This window comes from Mobula hypostoma, chromosome 30 (genome assembly GCF_963921235.1).
Source record: "Mobula hypostoma chromosome 30, sMobHyp1.1, whole genome shotgun sequence".
Lineage (NCBI taxonomy): Eukaryota > Metazoa > Chordata > Chondrichthyes > Myliobatiformes > Myliobatidae > Mobula > Mobula hypostoma.
The window spans coordinates 17366454-17388321 of NC_086126.1; positions in this window are offsets into that span (position 1 = coordinate 17366454).

Below are 21868 nucleotides of genomic sequence, written 5' to 3' on the forward strand. Positions count from 1 at the left end.
GTGTCAGATTCCTGGTCCATGTCGGTTCCCTGGTCCTTGTCGTTTCCCTTGTCCCAGTTAGTTCCCTGGTCCCTGTCATTTTCCTCATCCGTGTCAGTTTCCTGGTCGGTGTCAGTTCCCCGTACCCTGTCAGTTCCCTGGTCCATGTCAGGTCCCTGGTCCCTGTGCGTTCTCCAGTCCGTGTCAGTTCCCTCGTTCCCGTCAGTTCCCTGGTCCGTGTCAGTTATCTGTTTCATGACAGTTCCCTGGTCCATGTCAGGTCCCTGTCCGTGTGATTTTCCTGGACCCCGTCAGGTCCCTGGTCGGTGTCAGTTTCCTTGTCCGTGTCAGTTCCCTGCAGTTCCCTGGTCCGTTTCAGTTTCCTGGTCCGTGTCAGTTCCCTGGTCGGTTTCAGTTCTCTGTTGTCTGTCAGCTCCCTGGACTCTGTGAGTTCCCTGGGCCCTGTCAGTTCCCTGCTCTGTGTCAGTTCCCTGGTCCGTTTCAGTTTCCTGGTCCGTGTCAGTTCCCTGGTCAGTGTCATTTCTCTGGTCGGTGTCAGTTCCCCGGTCCCTGTCAGTTCACAGGTCCGTGCCAGTTCCCTGGTCCGTTTAATTCCGTCGTCCTCGTCCGTTCCCTGATCCGTGTCAGATTTCTTGTCCCCTTCCAATTCCTAATCCGTGTCAGTTCACTGGTCTGTGTCAGTTCCCTCGTCCGTGTAAGTTCCCTGGTCCCCGTCTGTTCCCTTATCCGTGTCAATTTTCTGGTCCCCGTCCGATTCCTAATCCGTGTCAGTTCCCTCGTCCCCATCAGTTCCCCTAGTCCCTGTCAGTTCCCTCGTCCCCGTCAGTACCCCTGGTCCCTGTCAGTTTCCTTGTCCGTGTCAGTTCTCTGGTCCATGTCAGTTCCCTGGTCCCGTCAGTTCCCTGGTCCGTTTCAGTTTCCTGGTCGGTGTCAGTTCCCTGGTGTCTGTCAGTTCCCTGGTCCCTGTGAGTTCCCTAGTCCCAGTCAGTTCCCTGGTCTGTGACAGTTCCCTGGTCCCTGTCATTTTCCTGGTCCCCGTCCGTTCCCTGATCCATGTCAGTTTTCTGGTCCCCGTCCGATCCCTACTCCGTGTCAGTTCCCTGGTCCGTGTCATTTCCCTGGTCGTGTCAGTTCCCTGGTCCCTGTCCGTTCCCTGATCCATGTCAGTTTTCTGGTCCGCGTCCGATCCCTAATCCGTGTCAGTTCCCTGGTCCGTGTCAGTTCCCTGGTCGGTGTTATTTCCCTGATCCGTGTCAGTTCCCTCGACCCCGTCAGTTCCCCTGGTCCGTGTCAGTTCTCTGATCCATGTCAGTTCCCTGGTCCCGTCAGTTCCCTGGTCCATGTCAGTTCCCTGGTGTCTGTCACTTCCCTGGTCCCTGTGAGTTCCCTGGTCCCAGTCAGTTCCCTGGTCCATGTCAGTTCCCTGGTCCATGTCAGTTCCCTGGTCCCCATCCGCTCCCTGATCCGTGTCAGTTTTCTGGTCCCCGTCCAATCCCTAATCCATGTCAGTTCGCTGGTTCACGTCAGTTCCACGGTGCCTGTCAGTTCCCTGGTGCCTGTCAGTTCCCTGGTCCGTCTCAGTTCCCTGCTCTCTGTCAGTTCCCTGGTCCCTGCCATTTCCCTGGTCCGTGTCGGTTCCCCTGGCCCGTGTCAGTTTCCTTGTCCGTGTCTGCGCTCCGGTCCTATCAATTCCCTGGTTCATGTCAGTTTCCTGGTCCGTGTCAGTTCCCAGGTCCGTGTCAGTTCCCTTCTCCGTGTCAGTTCCTTGGTCTCCGTCATTTCCCAGGTCCGTGTCAGTTCCCCGGTCCGTGTCAGTTCCCTAATGCCTGTCAGTTCTCTTGTCCGTGTCAGTTCCGTAGTTCGTGTCAGCTCCCTGGTCCCTGTCAGTTCCCCAGTCCGTGTCAGTTCCCTGGTCCCAGTCAGTTCCCTGGTCCCTGTCAGTTCCTTGGTCCGTGTCAGTTCCCTGGTCCTTTTCACTTCTGCTGGTCCCTGTCAGTTCCCTGGTCCGTGTCAGTTCCCCTATCCGTGTCAGTTCACCGATCCACTTCAGTTCCCTGGTCTCTGTCAGTTCCCTAGTCCGTTTCAGTTCCCTGGTTCGTGTCAGTTCCCTGGTCCGTGTCAGTTCCCTGGACCGTGTCAGTTCCCTGTTCCCTGTCAGTTCCCTGGTGCCTGTCAGTTCACTGTTCCCTGTCAGTTCCTCTGGCCCGTGTTAGTTCTCTTGTCCGTGTCAGTTCCCTAGTCCGTGTCAGTTGCCTGGTCCGTGTTAGTTCCCTGGTCCGTGTCAGTTCCCTGGTCTCAGTCAGTTCCCTGGTCCCTGTCAGTTCCCTGGTCCGTGTCAGTTCCCTGGTCCCTGTCACTTCCACTGGTCGGTGTCAGTTCCCTGGTCAGTGTCAGTTCCCTGGTCAGTGTCAGTTTCCTAGTGCCTGTCAGTTCTCTGGTCCCTGTCAGTTCGCTGGTCCCCGTCAGTTCCCTGGTCCGTGTCAGTTCCCCGGTCTGTGTCAGTTCCCTAATGCCTGTCAGTTCTCTTGTCCGTGTCAGTTCCCTTGTCCGTGTCTGTTCCCTGGTCTCTGTCAGTTCCCTAGTCCGTTTCAGTTCCCTGGTCCCAGTCAGTTCCCGGGTGCGTGACAGTTCCCTGCTTCGTGTCAGTTCCCTGGTTCGTGTCAGTTCCCTGGTCCGTGTCAGTTCCCTTGGCCGTGTCAGTTCCCTGGTCCGTGTCAGTTCTCTGGTCCGTGTTGGGTCCCTGGTCCCTGTCAGTTCCCTGGTCTCTGTCAGTTCCCTAGTCCTTGTGAGTTCGCTGGTCCCTGTCAATTCTCTGGACAGTGTCAGTTCCCTGATCCCAATAGTTCGTTGTCCGTGTCAGGTCCCTGGTACCTGTCAGCTCCCTGGTCCCTGTCGGTTCCTCTGGCCCGTGTCAGTTCTCTTGTCCGTGTCAGTTCCCTAGTCCGTGTCAGTTCCCTAATGCCTGTCAGTTCTCTTGTCCGTGTCAGTTCCGTAGTTCGTGTCAGTTCCCTGGTCCCTGTCAGTTCCCCAGTCCGTGTCAGTTCCTTGGTCTCCGTCATTTCCCAGGTCCGTGTCAGTTCCCCGGTCCGTGTCAGTTCCCTAATGCCTGTCAGTTCTCTTGTCCGTGTCAGTTCCGTAGTTCGTGTCAGTTCCCTGGTCCCTGTCAGTTCCGCAGTCCGTGTCAGTTCCCTGGTCCCAGTCAGTTCCCTGGTCCCTGTCAGTTCCTTGGTCCGTGTCAGTTCCCTGGTCCTTTTCACTTCTGCTGGTCCCTGTCAGTTCCCTGGTCCGTGTCAGTTCCCCTATCCGTGTCAGTTCACCGATCCACTTCAGTTCCCTGGTCTCTGTCAGTTCCCTAGTCCGTTTCAGTTCCCTGGTTCGTGTCAGTTCCCTGGTCCGTGTCAGTTCCCTGGACCGTGTCAGTTCCCTGTTCCCTGTCAGTTCCCTGGTGCCTGTCAGTTCACTGTTCCCTGTCAGTTCCTCTGGCCCGTGTTAGTTCTCTTGTCCGTGTCAGTTCCCTAGTCCGTGTCAGTTCCCTGGTCCGTGTTAGTTCCCTGGTCCGTGTCAGTTCCCTAGTCTCAGTCAGTTCCCTGGTCCCTGTCAGTTCCCTGGTCCGTGTCAGTTCCCTGGTCCCTGTCACTTCCACTGGTCGGTGTCAGTTCCCTGGTCAGTGTCAGTTCCCTGGTCAGTGTCAGTTTCCTAGTGCCTGTCAGTTCTCTGGTCCCTGTCAGTTCGCTGGTCCCCGTCAGTTCCCTGGTCCGTGTCAGTTCCCCGGTCTGTGTCAGTTCCCTAATACCTGTCAGTTCTCTTGTCCGTGTCAGTTCCCTTGTCCGTGTCTGTTCCCTGGTCTCTGTCAGTTCCCTAGTCCGTTTCAGTTCCCTGGTCCCAGTCAGCTCCCGGGTGCGTGACAGTTCCCTGCTTCGTGTCAGTTCCCTGGTCCGTGTCAGTTCCCTGGTCCTTGTCAGTTCTGCTGGTCCGTGTCAGTTCCCTTGTCTGTGTTAGTTCTCTGGTCAGTGTCAGTTCCCTGTTCCCTGAATGTTCCCTGATCCGTGTCATTTCCCCGGTAACCGTTAATTCCCCAGTCCCTGACAGTTCCCATGTCCGTGTCAATTAACTGGTACGTGTCAGTTCCCTGGTCCCTCTCAGTTTCCCTGGTCCCTTTCCGTTCCCTGATCCGTGTCCGTTCCCTGGTACCAGTCCGTTCACTGATCCGTTTCAGTTACCTGGTCCGTGTCAGTTCCCTGGTCCTTGTCTTTTCCCTGGCCCCAGTTAGCTCCCTGGTCCCTGTCAGTTCCCGGAGCCGTGTCAGTTCCCTGGTCCGTGTCAGTTCCCTGGTCCATGTCGGTTCCCTGGCCCTGTCAGTTCCCTGGTCCGTGTCAGTTTCCCTATCCATGTCAGTTCCCCGATCGATATTAGTTCCCTGGTGCCTGTCAGTTTCCCTGGTCCCTTTCCGTTGCCTGATCCGTGTCAGTTCCCTGGTCCCAGTCCGTTCACTGATCCGTTTCAGTTTCCTGGTCGGTGTCAGTTCCCAGGTCCGTGTCAGTTCCCTTCTCCGTGTCAGTTCCTTGGTCTCCGTCATTTCCCATGTCCGTGTCAGTTCCCCTATCCGTGTCAGTTCACCGATCCACTTCAGTTCCCTGGTCTCTGTCAGTTCCCTAGTCCGTTTCAGTTCCCTGGTTCGTGTCAGTTCCCTGGTCCGTGTCAGTTCCCTTGTCGGTGTCAGTTCCCTGGTCCGTGTCCGTTCTCTGGTCCGTGTCGGTTCCCTGGTCACTGTCAATTACCTGGTCCGTTTCAGTTCCCTGATCCATGTCAGTTCCCTGGTCCGTTTCAGTTCCCTGGTGCCTGTCAGTTCACTGGTCCATGTCTGTTCCCTGATCCGTGTCATTTCCCCGATCCATGTCAGTTCCCTGGTCCCTGTCAGTTCCCTGGTCCCTGTCAGTTCCCTGGTCCCTGTCAGTTCACTGGTCCATGTCTGTTCCCTGGACCGTGTCAGTTCCCTGGTCCCATCAGTTCCCTTGTCCGTGTCAGTTCACTGTTCCCTGTCAGTTCCCTGGTGCCTGTCAGTTCACTATTCCCTGTCAGTTCCTCTGGCCCGTGTTAGTTCTCTTGTCCGTGTCAGTTCCCTAGTCCGTGTCAGTTCCCTGGTCCGTGTTAGTTCCCTGGTCCGTGTCAGTTCCCTGGTCTCAGTCAGCTCCCTGGTCCCTGTCAGTTCCCTGGTCCGTGTCAGTTCCCTGGTCCGTGTCAGTTCCCTGGTCCGTGTCAGTTCCCTTGTCCGTGTCAGTTCCCTGGACCCAGTCAGTTCCCGGGTGCGTGACAGTTCCCTGCTTCGTGTCAGTTCCCTGGTTCGTGTCAGTTCCCTGGTCCGTGTCAGATCCCTTGTCCGTGTCAGTTCCCTGGTCCGTGTCAGTTCACTGGTCCGTGTTGGGTCCCTGGTCTCTGTCAGTTCCCTGGTCTCTGTCACTTTCCTGGTCCTTGTGAGTTCGCTGGTCCCTGTCAATTCCCTGGACCGTGTCAGTTCCCTGATCCCAATAGTTCGTTGTCCGTGTCAGTTCCCTGGTCCCTGTCAGCTCCCTGGTCCCTGTCGGTTCCTCTGGCCGGTGTCAGTTCTCTTGTCCGTGTCAGTTCCCTAGTCCGTGTCAGTTCCCTGCTCCGTGTTAGTTCCCTGGTCCCTGTCAGTTCCCTGCTCCCTGTCAGCTCCCTGGTCCCTGTCGGTTCCTCTGGCCCGTGTCAGTTCCCTTGTCCGTGTCAGCTCCCCCGTCCCCGTTAGTTCCCCAGTCCCTGTCAGTTCCCATGTCCGTGTCAATTCCCTTGTCCGTGTCAGTTCCCTGGACCCCGTCCGATCCCTACTCCGTGTCAGTTCCCTGGTCCGTGTCAGTTCCCTGGTCCCTGTCATTTCCCAGATCCGTGTCAGTTCCCTGATCCGTGTCAGATTCCTGGTCCATGTCGGTTCCCTGGTCCTTGTCGTTTCCCTTGTCCCAGTTAGTTCCCTGGTCCCTGTCATTTTCCTCATCCGTGTCAGTTTCCTGGTCGGTGTCAGTTCCCCGTACCCTGTCAGTTCCCTGGTCCATGTCAGGTCCCTGGTCCCTGTGCGTTCTCCAGTCCGTGTCAGTTCCCTCGTTCCCGTCAGTTCCCTGGTCCGTGTCAGTTATCTGTTTCATGACAGTTCCCTGGTCCATGTCAGGTCCCTGTCCGTGTGATTTTCCTGGACCCCGTCAGGTCCCTGGTCGGTGTCAGTTTCCTTGTCCGTGTCAGTTCCCTGCAGTTCCCTGGTCCGTTTCAGTTTCCTGGTCCGTGTCAGTTCCCTGGTCGGTTTCAGTTCTCTGTTGTCTGTCAGCTCCCTGGTCTCTGTGAGTTCCCTGGGCCCTGTCAGTTCCCTGCTCTGTGTCAGTTCCCTGGTCCGTTTCAGTTTCCTGGTCCGTGTCAGTTCCCTGGTCAGTGTCATTTCTCTGGTCGGTGTCAGTTCCCCGGTCCCTGTCAGTTCACAGGTCCGTGCCAGTTCCCTGGTCCGTTTAATTCCGTCGTCCTCGTCCGTTCCCTGATCCGTGTCAGATTTCTTGTCCCCTTCCAATTCCTAATCCGTGTCAGTTCACTGGTCTGTGTCAGTTCCCTCGTCCGTGTAAGTTCCCTGGTCCCCGTCTGTTCCCTTATCCGTGTCAATTTTCTGGTCCCCGTCCGATTCCTAATCCGTGTCAGTTCCCTCGTCCCCATCAGTTCCCCTAGTCCCTGTCAGTTCCCTCGTCCCCGTCAGTACCCCTGGTCCCTGTCAGTTTCCTTGTCCGTGTCAGTTCTCTGGTCCATGTCAGTTCCCTGGTCCCGTCAGTTCCCTGGTCCGTTTCAGTTTCCTGGTCGGTGTCAGTTCCCTGGTGTCTGTCAGTTCCCTGGTCCCTGTGAGTTCCCTAGTCCCAGTCAGTTCCCTGGTCTGTGACAGTTCCCTGGTCCCTGTCATTTTCCTGGTCCCCGTCCGTTCCCTGATCCATGTCAGTTTTCTGGTCCCCGTCCGATCCCTACTCCGTGTCAGTTCCCTGGTCCGTGTCATTTCCCTGGTCGTGTCAGTTCCCTGGTCCCTGTCCGTTCCCTGATCCATGTCAGTTTTCTGGTCCGCGTCCGATCCCTAATCCGTGTCAGTTCCCTGGTCCGTGTCAGTTCCCTGGTCGGTGTTATTTCCCTGATCCGTGTCAGTTCCCTCGACCCCGTCAGTTCCCCTGGTCCGTGTCAGTTCTCTGATCCATGTCAGTTCCCTGGTCCCGTCAGTTCCCTGGTCCATGTCAGTTCCCTGGTGTCTGTCACTTCCCTGGTCCCTGTGAGTTCCCTGGTCCCAGTCAGTTCCCTGGTCCATGTCAGTTCCCTGGTCCATGTCAGTTCCCTGGTCCCCATCCGCTCCCTGATCCGTGTCAGTTTTCTGGTCCCCGTCCAATCCCTAATCCATGTCAGTTCGCTGGTTCACGTCAGTTCCACGGTGCCTGTCAGTTCCCTGGTGCCTGTCAGTTCCCTGGTCCGTCTCAGTTCCCTGCTCTCTGTCAGTTCCCTGGTCCCTGCCATTTCCCTGGTCCGTGTCGGTTCCCCTGGCCCGTGTCAGTTTCCTTGTCCGTGTCTGCGCTCCGGTCCTATCAATTCCCTGGTTCATGTCAGTTTCCTGGTCCGTGTCAGTTCCCAGGTCCGTGTCAGTTCCCTTCTCCGTGTCAGTTCCTTGGTCTCCGTCATTTCCCAGGTCCGTGTCAGTTCCCCGGTCCGTGTCAGTTCCCTAATGCCTGTCAGTTCTCTTGTCCGTGTCAGTTCCGTAGTTCGTGTCAGCTCCCTGGTCCCTGTCAGTTCCCCAGTCCGTGTCAGTTCCCTGGTCCCAGTCAGTTCCCTGGTCCCTGTCAGTTCCTTGGTCCGTGTCAGTTCCCTGGTCCTTTTCACTTCTGCTGGTCCCTGTCAGTTCCCTGGTCCGTGTCAGTTCCCCTATCCGTGTCAGTTCACCGATCCACTTCAGTTCCCTGGTCTCTGTCAGTTCCCTAGTCCGTTTCAGTTCCCTGGTTCGTGTCAGTTCCCTGGTCCGTGTCAGTTCCCTGGACCGTGTCAGTTCCCTGTTCCCTGTCAGTTCCCTGGTGCCTGTCAGTTCACTGGTCCCTGTCAGTTCCTCTGGCCCGTGTTAGTTCTCTTGTCCGTGTCAGTTCCCTAGTCCGTGTCAGTTGCCTGGTCCGTGTTAGTTCCCTGGTCCGTGTCAGTTCCCTGGTCTCAGTCAGTTCCCTGGTCCCTGTCAGTTCCCTGGTCCGTGTCAGTTCCCTGGTCCCTGTCACTTCCACTGGTCGGTGTCAGTTCCCTGGTCAGTGTCAGTTCCCTGGTCAGTGTCAGTTTCCTAGTGCCTGTCAGTTCTCTGGTCCCTGTCAGTTCGCTGGTCCCCGTCAGTTCCCTGGTCCGTGTCAGTTCCCCGGTCTGTGTCAGTTCCCTAATGCCTGTCAGTTCTCTTGTCCGTGTCAGTTCCCTTGTCCGTGTCTGTTCCCTGGTCTCTGTCAGTTCCCTAGTCCGTTTCAGTTCCCTGGTCCCAGTCAGTTCCCGGGTGCGTGACAGTTCCCTGCTTCGTGTCAGTTCCCTGGTTCGTGTCAGTTCCCTGGTCCGTGTCAGTTCCCTTGGCCGTGTCAGTTCCCTGGTCCGTGTCAGTTCTCTGGTCCGTGTTGGGTCCCTGGTCCCTGTCAGTTCCCTGGTCTCTGTCAGTTCCCTAGTCCTTGTGAGTTCGCTGGTCCCTGTCAATTCTCTGGACAGTGTCAGTTCCCTGATCCCAATAGTTCGTTGTCCGTGTCAGGTCCCTGGTACCTGTCAGCTCCCTGGTCCCTGTCGGTTCCTCTGGCCCGTGTCAGTTCTCTTGTCCGTGTCAGTTCCCTAGTCCGTGTCAGTTCCCTAATGCCTGTCAGTTCTCTTGTCCGTGTCAGTTCCGTAGTTCGTGTCAGTTCCCTGGTCCCTGTCAGTTCCCCAGTCCGTGTCAGTTCCTTGGTCTCCGTCATTTCCCAGGTCCGTGTCAGTTCCCCGGTCCGTGTCAGTTCCCTAATGCCTGTCAGTTCTCTTGTCCGTGTCAGTTCCGTAGTTCGTGTCAGTTCCCTGGTCCCTGTCAGTTCCGCAGTCCGTGTCAGTTCCCTGGTCCCAGTCAGTTCCCTGGTCCCTGTCAGTTCCTTGGTCCGTGTCAGTTCCCTGGTCCTTTTCACTTCTGCTGGTCCCTGTCAGTTCCCTGGTCCGTGTCAGTTCCCCTATCCGTGTCAGTTCACCGATCCACTTCAGTTCCCTGGTCTCTGTCAGTTCCCTAGTCCGTTTCAGTTCCCTGGTTCGTGTCAGTTCCCTGGTCCGTGTCAGTTCACTGTTCCCTGTCAGTTCCTCTGGCCCGTGTTAGTTCTCTTGTCCGTGTCAGTTCCCTAGTCCGTGTCAGTTCCCTGGTCCGTGTTAGTTCCCTGGTCCGTGTCAGTTCCCTAGTCTCAGTCAGTTCCCTGGTCCCTGTCAGTTCCCTGGTCCGTGTCAGTTCCCTGGTCCCTGTCACTTCCACTGGTCGGTGTCAGTTCCCTGGTCAGTGTCAGTTCCCTGGTCAGTGTCAGTTTCCTAGTGCCTGTCAGTTCTCTGGTCCCTGTCAGTTCGCTGGTCCCCGTCAGTTCCCTGGTCCGTGTCAGTTCCCCGGTCTGTGTCAGTTCCCTAATACCTGTCAGTTCTCTTGTCCGTGTCAGTTCCCTTGTCCGTGTCTGTTCCCTGGTCTCTGTCAGTTCCCTAGTCCGTTTCAGTTCCCTGGTCCCAGTCAGTTCCCGGGTCGTGACAGTTCCCTGCTTCGTGTCAGTTCCCTGGTTCGTGTCAGTTCCCTGGTCCGTGTCAGTTCCCTTGGCCGTGTCAGTTCCCTGGTCCGTGTCAGTTCTCTGGTCCGTGTTGGGTCCCTGGTCCCTGTCAGTTCCCTGGTCTCTGTCAGTTCCCTGGTCCTTGTGAGTTCGCTGGTCCCTGTCAATTCTCTGGACAGTGTCAGTTCCCTGATCCCAATAGTTCGTTGTCCGTGTCAGGTCCCTGGTCCCTGTCAGCTCCCTGGTCCCTGTCGGTTCCTCTGGCCCGTGTCAGTTCTCTTGTCCGTGTCAGTTCCCTAGTCCGTGTCAGTTCCCTGCTCCGTGTTAGTTCCCTGGTCCCTGTCAGTTCCCTGCTCCCTGTCAGCTCCCTGACCCTGTCGGTTCCTCTGGCCCGTGTCAGTTCCCTTGTCCGTGTCAGCTCCCCCGTCCCCGTTAGTTCCCTGGTCCATGTCAGGACCCTGGTCCCTGTGCGTTCTCCAGTCCGTGTCAGTTCCCTCGTTCCCGTCAGTTCCCTGGTCCGTGTCAGTTCCCTGTTTCATGTCAGTTCCCTGGTCCATGTCAAGTCCCTGTCCGTGTGATTTCCCTGGACCCCGTCAGGTCCCTGGTCGGTGTCAGTTTCCTTGTCCGTGTCAGTTCCCTGCAGTTCTCTGGTCCGTTTCAGTTTCCTGGTCCGTGTCAGTTCCCTGGTCGGTTTCAGTTCCCTGTTCCCTGTAAGTTCTCTGTTGTCTGTCAGCTCCCTGGTCGGTGTCAGTTCCCCGGTCCCTGTCAGTTCCCAGGTCCGTGCCAGTTCCCTGGTCCGTTTAAGTCCGTCGTCCTCGTCCGTTCCCTGATCCGTGTCAGTTTTCTTGTCCCCTTCCAATTCCTAATCCGTGTCAGTTCACTGGTCTGTGTCAGTTCCCTCGTCCGTGTAAGTTCCCTGGTCCCCGTCTGTTCCCTTATCCGTGTCAGTTTTCTGGTCCTCGTCCGATTCCTAATCCGTGTCAGTTCCCTCGTCCCCATCAGTTCCCCTCGTCCCTGTCAGTTCCCTCGTCCCCGTCAGTACCCCTGGTCCCTGTCAGTTTCCTTGTCCGTGTCAGTTCTCTGGTCCATGTCAGTTCCCTGGTCCCGTCAGTTCCCTGGTCCGTTTCAGTTTCCTGGTCGGTGTCAGTTCCCTGGTGTCTGTCAGTTCCCTGGTGCCTGTCAGTTCTCTTGTCCGTGTCAGTTCCGTAGTCCGTGTCAGTTCCCTGGTCCCTGTCAGTTCCCTAGTCCGTGTCAGTTCCCTGGTCCCAGTCAGTTCCCTAGTCCCTGTCAGTTCCTTGGTCCGTGTCAGTTCCCTGGTCCTTGTCACTTCTGCTGGTCCGTGTCAGTTCCCTTGTCTGTGTTAGTTCTCTGGTCAGTGTCAGGTCCCTGTTCCCTGAATGTTCCCTGATCCGTTTCATTTTCCCGGTAACCGTTAGTTCCCCAGTCCCTGACAGTTCCCATGTCCGTGTCAATTAACTGGTACGTGTCAGTTCCCTGGTCCCTCTCATTTTCCCTGGTCCCTTTCCGTTACCTGATCCGTGTCAGTTCCCTGGTCCCATTCATTTCACTGATCCGTTTCAGTTACCTGGTCCGTGTCAGTTCCCTGGTCCTTGTCTTTTCCCTGGCCCCAGTTAGCTCCCTGGTCCCTGTCAGTTCCCGGAGCCGTGTCAGTTCCCTGGTCCGTGTCAGTTCCCTGGTCCATGTCGGTTCCCTGGCCCTGTCAGTTCCCTGGTCCGTGTCAGTTTCCCTATCCATGTCAGTTCCCCGATCGATATTAGTCCCTGGTGCCTGTCAGTTCCCTGGTCCATGTCAGTTCCCTGGTCCGTGTCAGTTCGCTGGACCGTGTCAGTTCCCTTGTCCGTGTCAGTTTCCTGGTCTCTATCAGTTCCCTAGTCCGTTTCAGTTCCCTGGTCCCAGTCAGTTCCCGGGTGCGTGTCAGTTCCCTGGTTCGTGTCAGTTCCCGGGTCCGTATCAGTTCCCTTGTCCGTGTCAGTTCCCTGGTCCGTGTCAGTTCTCTTGTCCGTGTCGGTTCCCTGGTCCCTTTCAGTTCCCTGGTCCGTGTCAGTTCCCTGATCCATGTCAGTTCCCTGGTCCCTGCAAGCTCCTTGGTCTCCGTCATTTCCCTGGTCCGTGTCAGTTCCCTTATCCGTGTCAGTTCCCCGGTCCATGTCAGTTCCATGGTCCGTGTCGGTTCCCTGATCCCTGTCAGTGCCCTGGTCCCTGCAAGCTCCTTGGTCTCCATCATTTCCCTGGTCCGTGTCAGTTCCCTTATCCGTGTCAGCGTTCCGGTCCCTATCAGTTCCCTGGTTCATGTCAGTTCCCAGTTCCGTGTCAGTTCCCTGGTCCGTGTCAGTTCCTTGGTCTCCGTCATTTCCCTGGTCCATGTCAGTTCCCCGGTTCGTGTCAGCTCCCTGGTCACAGTCAGTTTCCTGGTTCGTGTCATTTCCCTGGTCCGTGTCAGTTCCCTCGTCCCTGTCAGTTCGCTTGTCTCCGTCAGATCCCTGGTACGTGTCAGCTCCACGGTTCCTGACCCTTCCCTGGTCCGTGTCATTTCCCCGGTCCCCGTTAGTTCCCCAGTCCTTGTTAGTTCCCATGCCCGTGTCAATTCCCTGGTTCGTGTCAATTCCCTGGTCCCTCTCAGTTCCCTGGTCCCTTTCCGTTCCCTGATCCATGTCAGTTACCTTGTCCCCGCCCGTTCACTGATCCGTGTCTGTTGCCTGGTCCGTGTCAGTTCCCTGGTCCTTGTCTTTTCCCTGGTCCCTGTCAGTTCCCGGAGCCGTGTCAGTTCTCTGGTCCGTTTAAGTTCCGTGGTCCCTGTCAGTTCCCTGATCCGTGTCAATTCCCTGGTCCATGTAAGTTCCCTGGTCCATGTCAGTTTCTGGTCCGTGTCGGTTCCTGATCCCTGTCAGTGCCCTGGTCCCCGCCCGTTCACTGATCCGTGTCAGTTACCTGTTCCGTGTCAGTTCCCTGGTCCTTGTCTTTTCCCTGGTCCCATTTAGCTCCCTGGTCCCTGTCAGTTCCCGGAGCCGTGTCAGTTCTCTGGTCCGTGTAAGTTCCATGGTCCCCGTCAGTTCCTTGATCCGTGTCAGTTCCCTGGTCCATGTCAGTTCCCTGGTGCGTGTCGATTCCCTGGTCCATGTCGGTTCCCTAGCCCTGTCAGTTCCCTGGTCCGTGTCAGTTCTCCTATCCGTGTCAGTTCCCCGATCCATATTAGTTCCCTTGTGCCTGTCAGTTTCCTGATCCCTGTCAGTTCCCTGGTCCGTGTCAGTTCCCTGGTCCCTTTCTTTTCCCTGATCCGTGTCGGATCCCTGGTCCGTGTCAGATCCCTGGTCCATGTCAGTTCCCTGGTCCGTGTCAGTTCCCTGGTCCATGTCAGTTCCCCGATCCAAGTCAGTACCCCGGTCCATGTCAGTACCCCGATCCAAGTCAGTTCCCCGGCCCATTTCAGTTCCCTGGACTGCGTCAGTTCCCTGGTCTGTGTCAGTTCCCCGATCCGTTCATTCCCCCGGTCCATGTCAGTTCCATGGTCCGTGTCGGTTCCCTAATTCCTGTCAGTGCCCTGGTCCCTGCAAGCTCCTTGGTCTCCGTCATTTCCCTGGTCCGTGTCAGTTCCCTTGTCCGTGTCAGCGCTCCGGTCCCTATCAGATCCCTGGTTCATGTCAGTTCCCAGGTCCGTGTCAGTTCTCTGGTCCGTGTCAGTTCCTTGGTCTCCGTCATTTCCCTGGTCCGTGTCAGTTCCCCGGTCCGTTTCAGTTCCCTGGTCCCAGTCAGTTCCCTGGTTCGTGTCAGTTCCTTGTTCTCCGTCATTTCCCTGGTCCATGTCAGTTCCCCGGTCCGTGTCAGTTCCCTGGACCCAGTCAGTTCCTGGTTCGTGTCATTTCCTTGGTCTCCGTCATTTCCCTGGTTCGTGTCACTTCCCTGGTCACAGTCAGTCCCTTGTTCGTGTCATTTCCCTGGTCCGTGTCAGTTCCCTCGTCCCTGTCAGTTCTCTGGTCCGTGTAAGTTCCATGGTCCCCGTCAGTTCCTTGATCCGTGTCAGTTCCCTGGTCCATGTCAGTTCCCTGGTCCGTGTCAATTCCCTGGTCCATGTCGGTTCCCTAGCCCTGTCAGTTCCCTGGTCCGTGTCAGTTCCCCTATCCGTGTCAGTTCCCCTATCCATATTAGTTCCCTGGTCCGTGTCAGTTCCTTGGACCGTGTCAGTACCCTGGACCGTGTCAGTGCCCTGGTCCCTATCAGTTCCCTGGTCCGCGTCAATTCCCTGGTCCTTGTCAGTTCCCTGGTCCGTGTCAGTTCCCTGGTCCATGTCGGTTCCCTGGTCCATGTCGGTTCCCTAGCCCTGTCAGTTCCCTGGTCCGTGTCAGTTCCCCTATCCGTGTCAGTTCCCCTATCCATATTAGTTCCCTGGTCCGTGTCAGTTCCTTGGACCGTGTCAGTACCCTGGACCGTGTCAGTGCCCTGGTCCCTATCAGTTCCCTGGTCCGCGTCAATTCCCTGGTCCTTGTCAGTTCCCTGGTCCGTGTCAGTTCCCTGGTCCATGTCGGTTCCCTGGTCCCTGTCGGTTCGCTGGTCTCCGTCAGTTCCCTGGTACGTGTCAGCTCCACGGTTCCTGACCCTTCCCTGGTCTGTGTCATTTCCCCGGTCCTTGTCTTTTCCCTGGTCCCATTTAGTTTCCTGGTCCCTGTCAGTTCCCGGAGCCGTGTCAGTTCTCTGGTTCGTGTAAGTTCCGTGGTCCCCGTCAGTTCCTTGATCCGTGTCAATTCCCTGGTCCTTGTCAGTTCCCTGGTCCGTGTCGGTTCCCTGATCCCTGTCAGTGCCCTGGTCCCAGTCAGTTCCCTGGTCCGTGTCGGTTCCCCTAGTCCCAGTCAGTTCCCTGGTTCGTGTCAGTTCCCTGGTCACAGTCAGTTCCCTGGTTCGTGTCATTTCCCTGGTCCGTGTCAGTTCCCTCGTCCCTGTCAGTTCGCTGGTCTCCGTCAGTTCCCTGGTACGTGTCAGCTCCACGGTCCCTGACCCTTCCCTGGTCCGTGTCATTTCCCCGGTCCCCGTTAGTTCCCCAGTCCCTGTCAGTTCCCATGTCCGTGTCAATTCCCTGGTTCGTGTCAATTCCCTGGTCGGTGTCATTTCCCTGATCCGTGTCAGTTCCCTCGTCCCCGTCAGTTCCCCTGGTCCGTGTCAGTTCCCTCGTCCACGTCAGTTCCGCTGGTCCGTCTCATTTCCCTCGTCCCCGTCAGTTCTCCTGGTCCCCGTCAGTTCCCTGGTCCATGTCATTTTCCTGGTCGGTGTCAGTTCCCTGTTCCCTGTCAGTTCCCTGGTGTCTGTCACTTCCCTGGTCCCTGTGAGTTCCCTGGTCCCAGTCAGTTCCCTGGTGTCTGTCACTTCCCTGGTCCCCGTCAGTTCCCTGGTCCATGTCAGTTTCCTGGTCGGTGTCAGTTCCCTGTTCCCTGTCAGTTCCCTGGTGTCTGTCACTTCCCTGGTCCCTGTGAGTTCCCTGGTCCCAGTCAGTTCCCTGGTCCATGTCAGTTCCCTGGTCCATGTCAGTTCCCTGGTCCCCATCCGCTCCCTGATCCGTGTCAGTTTTCTGGTCCCCGTCCGATCCCTAATCCATGTCAGTTCGCTGGTCCACGTCATTTCCCCGGTGCCTGTCAGTTCCCTGGTGCCTGTCAGTTCCCTGGTCCGTGTCAGTTCCCTGGTCTCAGTCAGTTCCCTGGTCCCTGCCAGTTCCCTGGTCCGTGTCGGTTCCCCTGGCCCGTGTCAGTTTCCTTGTCCGTGTCAGCGCTCCGGTCCTATCAATTACCTGGTTCATGTCAGTCTCCTGGTCCGTGTCAGTTCCCAGGTCCGTGTCAGTTCCCTTCTCCGTGACAGTTCTTTGGTCTCCGTCATTTCCCAGGTCCGTGTCAGTTCCCCGGTCCGTGGCAGTTCCCTAATGCCTGTCAGTTCTCTTGTCCGTGTCAGTTCCGTAGTCCGTGTCAGTTCCCTGGTCCCTGTCTGTTCCCTAGTCCGTGTCAGTTCCCTGGTCCCAGTCAGTTCCCTGGTCCCTGTCAGTTCCTTGGTCCGTGTCAGTTCCCTGGTCCTTGTCACTTCTGCTGGTCCGTGTCAGTTCCCTTGTCTGTGTTAGTTCTCTGGTCAGTGTCAGTTCCCTGTTCCCTGAATGTTCCCTGATCCGTGTCATTTTCCCGGTAACCGTTAGTTCCCCAGTCCCTGACAGTTCCCATGTCCGTGTCAATTAACTGGTACGTGTCAGTTCCCTGGTCCCTCTCATTTTCCCTGGTCCCTTTCCGTTACCTGATCCGTGTCAGTTCCCTAGTCCCATTCCGTTCACTGATCCGTTTCAGTTACCTGGTCCGTGTCAGTACCCTGGTCCTTGTCTTTTCCCTGGCCCCAGTTAGCTCCCTGGTCCCTGTCAGTTCCCGGAGCCGTGTCAGTTCCCTGGTCCGTGTCAGTTCCCTGGTCCATGTCGGTTCCCTGGCCCTGTCAGTTCCCTGGTCCGTGTCAGTTTCCCTATCCATGTCAGTTCCCCGATCGATATTAGTCCCTGGTGCCTGTCAGTTCCCTGGTCCATGTCAGTTCCCTGGTCCGTGTCAGTTCGCTGGACAGTGTCAGTTCCCCGGTCTGTGTCAGTTCCTTAATGCCTGTCAGTTCTCTTGTCCGTGTCAGTTCCCTTGTCCGTGTCAGTTTCCTGGTCTCTATCAGTTCCCTGGCCCTGTCAGTTCCCTGGTCCCAGTCAGTTCCCGGGTGCGTGTCAGTTCCCTGGTTCGTGTCAGTTCCCTGGTCCGTATCAGTTCCCTTGTCCGTGTCAGTTCCCTGGTCCGTGTCAGTTCTCTTGTCCGTGTCGGTTCCCTGGTCCCTTTCAGTTCTCTGGTCCGTGTCAGTTCCCTGATCCATGTCAGTTCCCTGGTCCGTGTCAGTTCCCTGGTGCCTGTCACTTCCTTGGTCCGTGTGAGTTCCCTGGTCCGTGTCGGTTCCCCTGGCCCGTGTCAGTTTCCTTGTCCGTGTCAGCGCTCCGGTCCTATCAATTCCCTGGTTCATGTCAGTTTCCTGGTCCGTGTCAGTTCCCAGGTCCGTGTCAGTTCCCTTCTCCGTGTCAGTTCTTTGGTCTCCGTCATTTCCCAGGTCCGTGTCAGTTCCCCGGTCCGTGGCAGTTCCCTAATGCCTGTCAGTTCTCTTGTCCGTGTCAGTTCCGTAGTCCGTGTCAGTTCCCTGGTCCCTGTCAGTTCCCTAGTCCGTGTCAGTTCCCTGGTCCCAGTCAGTTCCCTGGTCCCTGTCAGTTCCTTGGTCCGTGTCAGTTCCCTGGTCCTTGTCAGTTCTGCTGGTCCGTGTCAGTTCCCTTGTCTGTGTTAGTTCTCTGGTCAGTGTCAGTTCCCTGTTCCCTGAATGTTCCCTGATCCGTGTCATTTTCCCGGTAACCGTTAGTTCCCCAGTCCCTGACAGTTCCCATGTCCGTGTCAATTAACTGGTACGTGTCAGTTCCCTGGTCCCTCTCATTTTCCCTGGTCCCTTTCCGTTACCTGATCCGTTTCAGTTACCTGGTCTGTGTCAGTTCCCTGGTCCTTGTCTTTTCCCTGGCCCCAGTTAGCTCCCTGGTCCCTGTCAGTTCCCGGAGCCGTGTCAGTTCCCTGGTCCGTGTCAGTTCCCTGGTCCATGTCGGTTCCCTGGCCCTGTCAGTTCCCTGGTCCGTGTCAGTTTCCCTATCCATGTCAGTTCCCCGATCGATATTAGTCCCTGGTGCCTGTCAGTTCCCTGGTCCGTGTCAGTTCGCTGGACCGTGTCAGTTCCCCGGTCTGTGTCAGTTCCTTAATGCCTGTCAGTTCTCTTGTCCGTGTCAGTTCCCTTGTCCGTGTCAGTTTCCTGGTCTCTATCAGTTCCCTAGTCCGTTTCAGTTCCCTGGTCCCAGTCAGTTCCCGGGTGCGTGTCAGTTCCCTGGTTCGTGTCAGTTCCCTGGTCCGTATCAGTTCCCTTGTCCGTGTCAGTTCCCTGGTCCGTGTCAGTTCTCTTGTCCGTGTCGGTTCCCTGGTCCCTTTCAGTTCCCTGGTCGGTGTCAGTTCCCTGATCCATGTCAGTTCCCTGGTCCGTGTCAGTTCCCTGGTGCCTGTCACTTCCTTGGTCCGTGTGAGTTCCCTGATCCGTGTCATTTCCCCGGTCTGTGTCAGTTCCCCGATCCGTTCAGTTCCCTGATCCGTGTCAGTTCCCCGGTCCACTTCAGTTCCCTGGTCCATGTCGGTTCCCTGGTCCCTGTCGGTTCCCTGGTCCCTGTCAGTTCCCTGGTCCCTGTCAGTTCCCTGGTCCGTGTCAGTTCCCTGGTGCCTGTCATTTCCCCGGTCCATGTCAGTTCCCTGGTCGGTGTCAGTTGCCTGGTGTGTGTCAGTTCCCTGGTCCTTGTGAGTTCGCTGGCCACTGTCAGTTCTCTGGTCCCTGTCAGTTCACTGTTTCCTGTCAGTTCCTCTGGCCCGTGTTAGTTCTCTTGTCCGTGTCAATTCCCTAGTCCGTGTCAGTTCCCTGGTCCGTGTTAGATCCCTGGTCCGTGTCAGTTCCCTGGTCTCAGTCAGTTCCCTGGTCCTGTCAGTTCCCTGGTCCGTGTCAGTTCCCTGGTCCCTGTCACTTCCGCTTGTCGGTGTCAGTTTCCTGGTCAGTGTCAGTTCCCTGTTCCCCGTCAGTTTCCTAGTGCCTGTCAGTTCCCTGGTCCCTGTCAGTTGGCTGGTCCCCGTCAGTTCCCTGGTCCGTGTCAGCTCCCCGGTCCCTGACCGTTCCCTGGTCCGTCTCATTTCCCTGGTCCGTGTCAGTTCCCTGATCCATGTCAGTTCCCTGATCCCTCTTAATTCCCTGGTCTCTTTCCTTTCCCTGATCCGTGTCAGATCCCTGGTCCATGTCAGTTCCCTGGTCCGTGTCTGTTCCCTGGTCCCTGTCAGTTCCCTGGTCCTTGTCAGTTCCCCGATCCGTTCAGTTCCCTGGTCCATGTCAGTTCCCCGATCCAAGTCAGTTCCCCGGTCCATGTCAGTTCCCCGATACAAATCAGTTCCCCGGTCCATGTCAGTTTCCTGGACTGCGTCAGTTCCCTGGTCTGTGTCAGTTCCCCGATCCGTTCAATCCCCTGATCCGTGTCAGTTCCCCGGTCCATGTCAGTTCCATGGTCCGTGTCGGTTCCCTGATCCCTGTCAGTGCCCTGGTCCCTGCAAGCTCCTTGGTCTCCGTCATTTCCCTGGTCCGTGTCAGTTCCCTTATCCGTGTCAGTTCCCCGGTCCATGTCAGTTCCATGGTCCGTGTCGGTTCCCTGATCCCTGTCAGTGCCCTGGTCCCTGCAAGCTCCTTGGTCTCCATCATTTCCCTGGTCCGTGTCAGTTCCCTTATCCGTGTCAGCGTTCCGGTCCCTATCAGTTCCCTGGTTCATGTCAGTTCCCAGTTCCGTGTCAGTTCCCTGGTCCGTGTCAGTTCCTTGGTCTCCGTCATTTCCCTGGTCCATGTCAGTTCCCCGGTCCGTTTCAGTTCCCTGGTCCCAGTCAGTTCCCTGGTTCGTGTCAGCTCCCTGGTCACAGTCAGTTTCCTGGTTCGTGTCATTTCCCTGGTCCGTGTCAGTTCCCTCGTCCCTGTCAGTTCGCTTGTCTCCGTCAGATCCCTGGTACGTGTCAGCTCCACGGTTCCTGACCCTTCCCTGGTCCGTGTCATTTCCCCGGTCCCCGTTAGTTCCCCAGTCCTTGTTAGTTCCCATGCCCGTGTCAATTCCCTGGTTCGTGTCAATTCCCTGGTCCCTCTCAGTTCCCTGGTCCCTTTCCGTTCCCTGATCCATGTCAGTTACCTTGTCCCCGCCCGTTCACTGATCCGTGTCTGTTGCCTGGTCCGTGTCAGTTCCCTGGCCCTTGTCTTTTCCCTGGTCCCTGTCAGTTCCCGGAGCAGTGTCAGTTCCCTGGTCCATGTAAGTTCCCTGGTCCATGTCAGTTTCTGGTCCGTGTCGGTTCCTGATCCCTGTCAGTACCCTGGTCCCCGCCCGTAAACTGATCGTGTCAGTTACCTGGTCCGTGTCAGTTCCCTGGTCCTTGTCTTTTCCCTGGTCCCATTTAGCTCCCTGGTCCCTGTCAGTTCCCGGAGCCGTGTCAGTTCCTTGATCCGTGTCAGTTCCCTGGTCCATGTCAGTTCCCTGGTGCGTGTCGATTCCCTGGTCCATGTCGGTTCCCTAGCCCTGTCAGTTCCCTGGTCCGTGTCAGTTCTCCTATCCGTGTCAGTTCCCCGATCCATATTAGTTCCCTTGTGCCTGTCAGTTTCCTGATCCCTGTCAGTTCCCTGGTCCGTGTCAGTTCCCTGGTCCCTCTTAATTCCCTGGTCCCTTTCCTTTCCCTGATCCGTGTCGGATCCCTGGTCCGTGTCATTTCCCCGATCCAAGTCAGTACCCCGGTCCATGTCAGTACCCCGATCCAAGTCAGTTCCCCGGCCCATTTCAGTTCCCTGGACTGCGTCAGTTCCCTGGTCTGTGTCAGTTCCCCGATCCGTTCATTCCCCCGGTCCATGTCAGTTCCATGGTCCGTGTCGGTTCCCTGATTCCTGTCAGTGCCCTGGTCCCTGCAAGCTCCTTAGTCTCCGTCATTTCCCTGGTCCGTGTCAGTTCCCTTGTCCGTGTCAGCGCTCCGGTCCCTATCAGTTCCCTGGTTCATGTCAGTTCCCAGGTCCGTGTCAGTTCCATGGTCCGTGTCGGTTCCCTGATTCCTGTCAGTGCCCTGGTCCCTGCAAGCTCCTTGGTCTCCGTCATTTCCCTGGTCCGTGTCAGTTCCCTTGTCCGTGTCAGCGCTCCGGTCCCTATCAGTTCCCTGGTTCATGTCAGTTCCCAGGTCCGTGTCAGTTCCCTGGTCCGTGTCAGATCCTTGGTCTCCGTCATTTCCCTGGTCCGTGTCAGTTCCCCGGTCCGTTTCAGTTCCCTGGTCCCAGTCAGTTCCCTGGTTCGTGTCAGTTCCTTGGTCTCCGTCATTTCCCTGGTCCATGTCAGTTCCCCGGTCCGTGTCAGCTCCCTGGACCCAGTCAGTTCCTGGTTCGTGTCATTTCCTTGGTCTCCGTCATTTCCCTGGTTCGTGTCACTTCCCTGGTCACAGTCAGTCCCTGGTTCGTGTCATTTCCATGGTCCGTGTCAGTTCCCTCGTCCCTGTCAGTTCTCTGGTCCGTGTAAGTTCCATGGTCCCCGTCAGTTCCTTGATCCGTGTCAGTTCCCTGGTCCATGTCAGTTCCCTGGTCCGTGTCAATTCCCTGGTCCATGTCGGTTCCCTAGCCCTGTCAGTTCCCTAGTCCGTGTCAGTTCCCCTATCCGTGTCAGTTCCCCTATCCATATTAGTTCCCTGGTCCGTGTCAGTTCCCTGGACCGTGTCAGTACCCTGGACCGTGTCAGTGCCCTGGTCCCTATCAGTTCCCTGGTCCGTGTCAATTCCCTGGTCCTTGTCAGTTCCCTGGTCCGTGTCAGTTCCCTGGTCCATGTCGGTTCCCTGGTCCCTGTCAGTTCGCTGGTCTCCGTCAGTTCCCTGGTACGGGTCAGCTCCACGGTTCCTGACCCTTCCCTGGTCCGTGTCATTTCCCCGGTCCTTGTCTTTTCCCTGGTCCCATTTAGTTCCCTGGTCCCTGTCAGTTCCCGGAGCCGTGTCAGTTCTCTGGTTCGTGTAAGTTCCGTGGTCCCCGTCAGTTCCTTGATCCGTGTCAATTCCCTGGTCCTTGTCAGTTCCCTGGTCCGTGTCGGTTCCCTGATCCCTGTCAGTGCCCTGGTCCCAGTCAGTTCCCTGGTCCGTGTCGGTTCCCCTGGTCCCAGTCAGTTCCCTGGTTCGTGTCAGTTCCCTGGTCACAGTCATTTCCCTGGTTCGTGTCATTTCCCTGGTCCGTGTCAGTTCCCTCGTCCCTGTCAGTTCGCTGGTCTCCGTCAGTTCCCTGGTACGTGTCAGCTCCACGGTCCCTGACCCTTCCCTGGTCCGTGTCATTTCCCCGGTCCCCGTTAGTTCCCCAGTCCCTGTCAGTTCCCATGTCCGTGTCAATTCCCTGGTTCGTGTCAATTCCCTGGTCCCTATCAGTTCCCTGGTCCTTTTCAGTTCCCTGAACCATGTCAGTTCCCTTGTCCCCTCCCGTTCACT